The following is a 10,364-nucleotide window of genomic DNA, read 5'->3' as shown; positions in this document are numbered from 1 at the left end:
TAGGGGGGTGCATGTGAGAGAGTCATGATTGATTGAGCAAGCATGGGGTACGTGACTGGGGGCTGCATGCACTGGTAATTAGATCGGAACAAAACAAGATAGGGATTTTCACAGTGCATTTCCATACAATGTCTGTAATCTATAGATAACATAACCGATTAGGTCAGGGGTCGATCTTTAACTAGGAGGCCCAGGGTGTGGTGCCGGGCTGTCTGCTTGTGAATTTCATTTCTGCCTTTTAGTTTTTACTTCTTCTTTCTTTGGAGGCAGAAACTGGGCATAAGATGATATGAGGGGTAGTCTCCTCCCTTAGTTTGACTGTGCCACTAGAATAGAAGCTCACTTTTTGGTTTTATTTTGTGGTACATAGGAGACCTCCACTGCCTATTACAACAGTCACCGCCTCCCTGTTGCAGTAGTTCCCCTTCCACTCCTGCAAAGGTTCTTCTCCCTTTATTGGAAAAATTGTTTTGGATAAAATCTTGCTTTATTTATGTGCTTTTTTTTTTTTTTTTATGTGACAGACTGAAGGATGATGTTCACCCTCCAGGGCCTTACCGCATGGTCCTTGCAGAGCAGGCCCCAGATAGACTTCCCGAGAGGGGACCTGACTTTGTTCCCTTTACCGTAGCTGTGGCAGACTGACTGCTATCACCCAAACATCTGCCAGGCCCTCTTCTACCTCCTTGCTTTGTAACTGAAATTATCAATACTTAAACTGTAATGCCCAGACCATTTGTTCCCCAAAGAAGACCACCAGAGTCCAGAGTCAAAGCCAAGCGGCAAGGATCTTTTACTGCAAGTTCGAACTTGGTCCCTCCATTCCACAGCATACAAGAGGGCCCCGAACAATGCGAGTGCTTGCCTTTTATAGCCCGATGTAAATAAGATACGTAAAGTTACAGAGGAATAAGGGAATTCTTTTGGTTACAGCACTACAATTGGTTTACATTTTAAGTTATACATTTAGTAGTTTTTCTATTGGTTCCCGCGCTTTCAGTAAAACCTCAAACGCTGTGTCCTTATCGGGGATTTTCCAGGTGGTGTTTGTCAGGAAATTGAGAGATATATGGTGGGATATGTTTGTACTGGGCTCAGGAAGTTGAGAGATATATGGTGTTTGTACTGGGCTCAGGAAGTTGAGAGATATATGGTGTTTGTACTGGGCTCAGGAAGTTGAGAGATATATGGTGGGATGTGTTTGTACTGGGCCTGTTTGTGTTGAGCCCGGGGCTGAGGAATGTGCCTGATTTCTTTCAAAACTGCTTTTCTTCTCTTCTCTGCTTGGCCGGCTCTTGCTTTCCCTTCAAGGTGCAGTTAGAAAGGAGCTTCCTCTGAGAAGCCTTTTCTAACTTATTTCCCATCCCGGAAAGCTCTTGCCCTTGGGTCCCCAGACCCTAGGCCATAATTATCCTCATAATTTATATCCCTTGCCATCTTTATAGGAACCTTATCATACTGTGTTTTAGTAAGTTACCTATTTCTGTCCCTTTCCCAAACCTTACCCCATGAACTTGAGCTCTCCCAATTATCAAAATAACTAATTGGGAAGCCATTAGGCTGAGATGGCTCCAAGACCTTGGTTTCCAAGTAAGCAAATTGGAACCTAACTCGAAGTGAATGGTCGTATCCTAGAAAAATGAAACTTAGGCTTAACCAATCGAAACTGCCTACTAACCTCTGAGTAGATACTTTACCAATCAGAAACCGCCAGTTGACCTCTAATTACAAACTTTAAGGCTACTGTTCTCCTTCAACCAGGTGAAACTATTTTCTTCGTTTTGATTTCAGGAACACCTTATAAAAGTTTTCCTTGTGTGCCCACTAGGTGGTCTGGCACTTCTAGGTTCATGAATATCAGCTCCAATAAGCTCTTTAAAATTTTAATATGCCCGAGTTTATCTTTTCATATGAGCCAGGGACTGTATCTTCTTCCTTTTGATATTCCTGGGGGCACTGAAGCAGCTAGGTTGCCTGGGGTATAAACCTGGGGTTCCGCTGGCACATGCCAGGGAAATTTAGGACATGGAAACGCACGAGGATTTTAGGAGTGGAGGTTTAATAGGTAGAAGAGAAAAGAAAGAGAAACTGCTTCCTCTATAGAGGAAGGGGTCTTGGAACGGAGAAAAAGACTACCTGGTGGTGAACACTGCGAATATTTTTTTTTTTTTTTTTTTTTTGAGACGGAGTCTCACTCTGTCCCCAGGCTGGAGTGCAGAGGCCGGATCTCAGCTCACTGCAAGCTCCGCCTCCAGGGTTTATGCCATTCTCCTGCCTCAGCCTCCCGAGTAGCTGGGACTACAGGCGCCCGCCACCTCGCCCGGCTAGTTTTTTGTATTTTTTAGTAGAGACGGGGTTTCACCGTGTTAGCCAGGATGGTCTCGATCTCCTGACCTCGTGATCCGCCCGTCTCGGCCTCCCAAAGTGCTGGGATTACAGGCTTGAGCCATCACGCCCGTCCCAATGCTGCGAATTTTATAGTCCGGTTTGAGGAGGTGGCGTCTGATTCATATAAGGCTCATAGATTGGTTTGATCAGGTATAATGTTCACATATCGCACAAGGAAGGATGGTATCCCCACCCTAATCTTTTTATGCAAATGGCCTTTCCAGTTGATTGGTGCCATCTTGTCTGCTCCTTACAGCACACGTGTCTGACAGAGAAGGGAGCGGCCATCTTGAAAATGTCTAGTTCTTAGTTCCTGCCCTCATTCACTCAGGTAAGCTCCCAGCTTGCAGGTTGCTCTTTGTTAGAAACTGATTTGGGGCTGTGATCCGTGGCTCACGCCTATAATCCCAACACTTTGGGAGGCGTAGGCGGGTGGATCACCTGAGGTCAGGAGTTCGAGACCAGCCTGATCAACAAGGTGAAACCCCGTCTCTACTAAAAATACAAAAATTAGCCGGGCGTGGTGGCAGGCGCCTGCAGTCCCAGCTACTTGGGAGGCTGAGACAGGAGAATTGCTTGAACCCGGAAGGCAGAGATTGCAGTGAGCCAAGATCATGCCAGTGCATTCCAGCCTGGGCTGTGGAGCCAGATTCCATCTCAAAAAAAAAAAAAAAAAAAAAAAGAAGAAGGAGAAGGAGAAGGAGAAGAAAGAAGAAGAAGAAATTGGCAGTTTCTTTTCTTGAAAAGAAGAACTAGAGAAAGTTCATTTTGTTCAAGTACGTGAATACAGAGGAGGAGGGCTGTAATTCAGTGTTTCTCAATTGGGTGCTTTTTTGTGCCCTGATAGACACCTGAAAATGTCTGGAGTCCTTTTTGGTTGTCAAAACTGGGCTAGGGGAGCTACTGACATCTTGTGTGTACAACCTACAACCCAGAGATGCTGCTCAACATCTCACGATGCACTCTTGTTCCCAGACCAAACCAAGGGTCAGGGAACAAGAGTTCTCTTAGCCCAATGACAAGATACAGGTGAACTGGGAGAGAAGGGAGTTTATTTCTGTAACTGGGTACAGGGAGAAGACCTGGAAAATATTGCCAGACCAACTCAAAATTACAAAGTTTTCCAGAGCTCCTGTACCTTGTAAGCTATTTGTCTACAGGTAAGTGTGCATTCATCTAAAGACGTAAGCGATTAACTTATTCCAATCCATAACTAAGATCTCAGTCCTGAAGATCTTCCTGTGGAGCCTCCGTAAATTTACTTAATCTAAATGTAGCAGGACGAGCTGCTGACAAAACCTCTCAGACGCCGAGTGGTAGAAGGAAGGGCTTTATTCAGCTGGGAGCGTCGGCAAGCTACTGCCTTAAAATCCGAGCTCTCCGAGTGCACAATTTCTGTCCCTTTTAAGGGCTCACAACACTGAAGATTTTACATGAAAGGGTCATGATTGATTTGAACAAGCAGGGGGTATGTGACAGGGGCTGCATGCACCGGTGGTCAGAGTGAAACAGAACAGGGCAGGGCAGGGAGTTTCACAATGTTCTTCCATACAATGTCAGGAACATCGGTTTCTAAGTCATGAGTTGATTTTTAACTACTGGGTTTAGGCCAGGCAGACCTGGGCCTGGTTTCGGGCCTGGCACTGGGCTGCCTGTCTTTGGTTTTACTTCATTGTTTTTTCTTAAAACAGGTACTGAGTATAAAACAATATGAGAGGGTCTCTGTCTTTCCTCATAAATGGGTCCAGGTGCTGGGGTGATTACCCTTATCTTGTCTCCTGCTAAATCATGGAGGTTTGGGGAGTTCCTTCAGACCCCCCAATAAACTCATTTGTGGAGGCTTGAGGAGTTTCTTCAGACCTCCAATAAAACTTGTTTAATCCTAAACAGGTCCTGTCAAGAATTCCTTCATTATCTTGTCATGCTCAAGGCCCAGAAAAGGCCTGGGCAAAACTCTTCGTGGGCTTTTGTTACATTCCAGCCTTTGTATGAGGGCACTGGCTCTGTCAGCTTTTAATATTTAACTTAACCACTCAATCAGTGCTGAGACAGTTGTTATGGAGGCCTGCCTGTTCAGCCATTAGGGAGACGTGGCCTGCCACACCCTCGCCTAACCACCACCACCAAAGAATTATTCAGCCCCAAATGCCAGATTATGAATAGCGTTGAGGTTGTGAGGCAGGGTAAGTAAGGTTAGGAGGCCATACTGACTTGTCTTCTTATGCGAAGCCCCGTGGATCCCTTTCCAAGCAGGTTCCTTTGACTTGCACCCTAGTGAGTCGGGACCTAACTCTTTTGCAAGATAAACAGTCCTACAGGATACCAGCAGACCACCAGATGGTTGCAAGTTCCTGTTACTCAATATGGCCTGGGAAAGAGAACAAAAGCTACTTATTCACGATGTAGTTTCCCCAATCTCCAGCCAATCAACACCAAAACCCAAGAAGCTGAGAGCTGCAAATTCCTGCTGTGAAGCTGGGAACTTCTCCAGGGTCCTGCATGTGCAGCTAGGCTCAAGGTTTCGCTTATAGTGACCTTTTCCTCATTTTAATAGTAGAAAACGCACCCCTACATGGAGATTTTATATGCTAATAACACGTGCAGTGCGTGTTAGAGCGCATAGATGCTGAGTGCTTACTTTTCATGCTTGACTCGCCAATATTTTATGAATGTGTATGTATAGCTCCCGTAAAAGGAATTACCTTGAGATGCCAGAGGCTGTCTCTACCTCCCTCTGCCTCTCAGGGTGTACTTTCGCTTTGCAATAAACTACTTTGCCTACTCTTACTTTGGATTCCCTCTCAAATTCTTTTGTGCCACAAAGTCTAGAACCTGAACTGACGTACCAATAACAGTTGATAAACTCTGCTCTAATCCAAGCTGTGGGAAAGTATAGGGGCTGGGAGAGGGGAGAGGGTAGGCAATGCAGCTTACCTGAGGAGGTGATGTTTGAACCAGCTCTCAAAGGATGAGTGTGTGCTGCAAAGGAGGAGGGCAGGGGACAATATTGCAATGAGACAGAACCACATGTATGAAGCATGGAGAGGCACAGAGGGACACACGATCTCTAGGCTGAGATGTGTGAGGGTTGGTGGCTGACGGTGAGATTGTAAAAAGTTGTTTTTTTTTTTTTTTTTTTGAGAAAGAGTCTTGCTCTGTCGCCCAGGCTGGAGTGCAGTGGTGTGATCTCAGCTCACTGCAACCCCTGCCTCCCAGGTTCAAGCGATTCTCCTGCCTCAGCCTCCCAAGTAGCTGGGACGACAGGTGCAAGCCACCATGCCTGGCTAATTTTTGTATTTTTAGTAGAGACAGGGTTTCACCATGTTGGCCAGAGTGGTCTCAAACTCTTGACCTTATGATCTGCCTACGTCAGCCTCCCAAAGTGCTAGGATTACAGGTGTGAGCCACGGCACCCAGCCTTTTTTTTTTTTTTTTTTTTTTTTTTTTTTTTTTTTGACAAGGTCTCACTCTATTACCTAGGCTGGAGTACAGTGGCATGATCTAGCTCACTATAACCTTGAACCCCTGGGCTCAGAGGATCCTCCCACCTCAGCCTCCCAAGTAGCTGGGACTATAAGCACATGCCACCACACCTAATTGTTCTTTGCTTTTGTAGAAACGGGGTCTCTCTATGTTGTCCAGGTTGGTGTTAACTCCTGGCCTCAAGCAATCCTCCTGCCTCAGCCTCCCAAAGTGCTGGGATTACAGGCATGAGCCACTGTTCCTGGCCTGAGAAAAGTCTTGAATAACTCTCACTTAGAGTCAGAACGTCATCTTGAGGCAAAGGGGCAGGTGTGGGAGGATATTTAGAAAGAGAGATACAGGGTTAGAGGTGAGTATCAGAAAGCTCCCATTGCTGATGGTTTTGGTGATGGACTGGGTGGGGTGAGACTGGAGCCCAGAGGCTGGGGAAGAGGCTTTTGTTATGTTCTGGGGAAGAGAGGTCAAGATGGGACCTGGATCTGAGAGTAAGGGGAAGCGTACAGGCCAGGAACTTGGTGACTTACAGGAATGGGTGAAGAGGGAAAGGGAGAAGTGAAACAAAACTCTGGCCATGGAGACTTAAAATAGGCTTTATATGGCTGGGCGAGGTGGCTCACGCCTGTAGTCCTAGCACTTTGAGAGGCCAGAGTGGGCGGATCGTCCAAGGTCAGGAGTTCAAGACCAGCCTGGCCAACATAGTGAAACCCCGTCTCTACTAAAAATACAAAATATTAGCTGAGTGTGGTGGCAGGCGCCTGTAATCCCAGCTACTTGGGAGGCTGAGGCAGGAGAATTGCTTGAATCTGGGAGGCAGAGGTTGCAGTGAGCTGAGATCACTCCATTGCAGGCCAGCCTGGGCAACTAGAGTGAAAAACTCTATCTCAAAAAAAAAAAAAAATAGACTTTATACTTATCTTTTGCTATCTTGCACATCACTTTTCCCTGTGACCAGAGGGTCACCCATGTAATCAGGGCGCAAGTAGGAAGCCTGGTGCCACAAGGATATAGCTGGAAACCTGTAGGTCATTTAGTGAATCAAATCATTACCTTGAAGAATTTGGCCGGGGGCTGAGTTCACTTTGACCAGCCCCCAAGAGCTGGGGACTTGGCATGCATCAGCCACTCTGTCAAGCATTGATTCATTGAATTCTCAGGATGAACCAATGAACTAAGTGGTGCTATTATCCCCATTGAACAGATAAGCAAATGGAAGTAGCAGGAGGTTCAGTGGTGAGACAGGTGTTCAGATCCTGGAGGTCTGCCTTGAAAGCTTAAATTATTATTATTATGTTTTATTGAAGTAAAATTTGTATTACATACAATGAACCATATTAAAATGAACAACTCAGTGGCATTTAGTACACGCACAATGTTGTGTAACCACAACCTCTATTTGGTTCTAAACATTTTCATTGCTCCAAAAGGAAAGCGTGTACTCACTAAGCAGTCACTGCCCTCCTCGAAGCCCCTGGCAACCACCAATCTACTTTCTGCCTCCAGAAATATACTTCCTATTCTAGACATTTCATATCAATGGAATCATATGATACGTGATCTTTAATGTCTGACTTCTTTCACTTGGGTGATGTTTTTGAAGTTCATACACGTTGTAGCATGTATCCGTACTTCGGTCCTTTTTTTAATGACTGAATGATATTGCATTGCGGGAATATACCAGATTTTGTTTATTCCTTCATTAGTTGATGGACATTTGGGTTGCTTCTAATTTTTGGCCACTGTGAAGGAAGTGAAAATTTTAATTGCTGCCTTCGTTAAGACAGTTTTAACAGATTCTAGATCCTGGGATATAGCTGTGGTCGAGAGATGGATGGGAACCTGTGGGATCCCGGAGGAGGGAGTTTCAGATTTGTCCCAGGGTAGTGCAAAGTTGAAGGATGTTTCATACTGGAGAAGACCTTGTATTTGGGCCTTGAGGTATTTCATACTGTGGCCAGTGGAGCTCACAGTCCCCAGAGGAGAAGGAGCCGGGAGAAGGGAGGAGGAGGACAAGGTATAAACTCATCAGATTTCAGGAAGTGGTTCAAACAGTGATCTTTTAGAGGAACAGGCAGAGAGGAACCTAAATTGGGATCTGAGAGATTGGAGAAGGGCAGGAGGCCTGTTTTACAAGAAACCATGAGTGTAGGCCAGAAACTGTGTCTTTAGACAGGTTAGAACCAGGCACAGGGGTGTGATGCTGTCCTTGCTCAATGAGATAGACTGAATGCTTATGTCCCCCCATATTCATATGTTGAAGCCTAATCGCCAGTGTGATGGTATTTGAAGGTGGGACCTTTGGTAGGTGATTAGGTCATGAGGGTGGAGCCCCCATGAATGAGATTAGTGCCCTTATAAAAGTGACCTCAGAGAGCTCCCTTCCCTGCCTTTCCGCCATGTGAGAACACAGCGAGAAGGCATTGTCTGTGAATCAGAAAATGAGCCCTCATCAGACATGGAATCTGCTGGCCCCTTGATCTTGGACTTTCTAGCCTCTAGAACTGTGAGAAATAAATTTCTATTGTTTATAAGCCACCCAGTTTATGGTAGTTGGCTACAGTAACCCAAACAAACTAAGACACCCAGGCATTGAGTACCAAGTGCCATGACTGTAGATGGGAGTCCTCACCCCTCTGGATGGGGAACCTGGAAGACAACCACGCTTAAGGAAAGATGAGTCCAGTTTGGGGTGCATTGAAAGCATGGAGCCTGTAGGTCATTCAGGGAGAGATGTGCAGGAGAATATAGGAGATTAGAGCTTAGGAGAGAGGCCTGGGCTGGAAATGTAACTTTTGAGGCCTCATCAGAGTCCAACCTTGTGGTTCCCACCTGGATGGAGTTCAGGTCATGTCAAAGATTTACTGGAGTACACTTCATGTGCTGTGTTCCAAGGCTGGGCTCTAAAAATACAGGGCTGGACATAGTACAGTTCCTGACCTGGGGAAGCTGACGGTTTGGAGATCAGAACTAGATACTAATAAGGATAATCTTATAAAAATATAAATGTAAATTTGATTGAAGAGTAACATTCATGTAGAAAAGGGAACACATCACAAGTGTTTTACTAAAAAAATTTTCACGGAGTGATGACATCTGGGCAATTAGTAGCCAGATCAAAAAAAAAAAAAAAAAGATCCTGGGCTGGGTGCAGTGGCTCACACCTATAGTTCCAGCACTCTGGGAGGCTGAGGCAGGAGAATTGCTTGAGCCCAGGAGTTCAAAACCAGCCTGGCCAACATGGAGAACCATGTCTCTACACAAAATTGAAAAAATTAGTTAGGTGTGATGGTGCACACCTGTAGTCCCAGCTGCTCTGGAGGCTGCCGTGGAAGGATGGCTTGAACCAGGGAGGTCAAGGCTGCAGTGAGTCATGATGGCACCACTGCACTCCAGGCTGGGTGACAGAGAGATTCTGTCTCAAAAACAAACAAAAACCCCCCAAAGAACAGATTCTTACCAGAATCTCCCAGAACTCCCTAATGCCCCCTTCTAGTCGTTACTAACAACGAGCCCCTGACCTCCGCCCCTCTGGTCACCAGTATCTAGACTTTGAACACCAAAGATTAGTTATGAGTGTTTCTAAACGTTATATCAAGTACATCACATAGTATGTACTTTTCGTATCTGGGTTCCTTCACTCAACATTATATTTCTAAGATTCATACGTGTTGTATGCAGTCATTATTTGCTTCTTCCATTGCAGAAATAATCCTTAATTTATTTATCTGTGTTACTGTTGATTGGTATTGGGTAGGTATTATTTTCAGCCATTACAATTAGTACTGCTATGAACATTCTTGTGTATATTTGAAGAACATTTGTATGTATTTCTGTTGGGTATGCACCTAGGAGGGGTTTGTAACCAGAGGAAACCTGTGCTGCTCCAGCCCCACCTCTGACATCTGCAGGGCTGTCCCCTCCCCAACACACTCACCCTCCCTCCCCAGGATGGGTCAGGTCCCTCAGCCAGCAGTGCCCTCACTGCCCCTACACCCTGGGCAGTTGCCTCCCATCTATGGGGCGGAGCCGCCTGGGGGTCTGGGCTGGGTGAGGTGGACCCTGGAGGGGCACTCGCCACTCCCATGGGCAGGGGAGGCAGAGGCAGGCACAGCCTGGCGGGGTCGGGGCTTGGCCTCCCAAAGTGTTGAGATTGCAGGCGTTAGCCACCGTGCCTGACCCAGGCATGCATTTTTTTTTTAAAGCAACACTAGAATCTTCCATTTGTTTATCTAAATGGCATTATGAGCTTATGGCATAATGCTTTCACCCCCCGTCATGGTTTGGGTGCTGCTGATGAATTTGGGGCTGGTTTTCTTAAACTGATTTTTATCATTTTAACTGGGCTTTTTAGGAGGATGATTGTGAGCTTCTTCTTTCTGCCGTCTCAATTTGGACATCTACCTCTGAGGTCATTTGGAAGGATAAAAATATGGTAGCCTGATGATGACATGGTGACAGCCCTTCTTGGAGAGGGCATGTGGATTCAAACAGACAGG

The 10,364-nt window shown here is 45.9% G+C and overlaps 1 long non-coding RNA gene across 6 annotated transcripts in view; it reads left to right on the top strand.

The window, feature by feature from the left end:
• The window catches only part of LOC105497121 (uncharacterized), a 51,751-nt gene that overhangs the window by 18,648 nt on the left and 22,739 nt on the right, over positions 1-10,364 (top strand). For all 6 annotated transcript variants that reach the window (XR_011617820.1, XR_011617818.1, XR_011617819.1 and 3 more), the window contains one exon: positions 2,645-2,719. This is a non-coding gene — a long non-coding RNA (uncharacterized lncRNA). The remainder of the gene's footprint in view (positions 1-2,644; positions 2,720-10,364) is intronic.

Source organism: Macaca nemestrina, chromosome 20 (genome assembly GCF_043159975.1).
Source record: "Macaca nemestrina isolate mMacNem1 chromosome 20, mMacNem.hap1, whole genome shotgun sequence".
NCBI lineage: Eukaryota > Metazoa > Chordata > Mammalia > Primates > Cercopithecidae > Macaca > Macaca nemestrina.
This window is presented reverse-complemented; position numbering and strand designations above follow the sequence as displayed.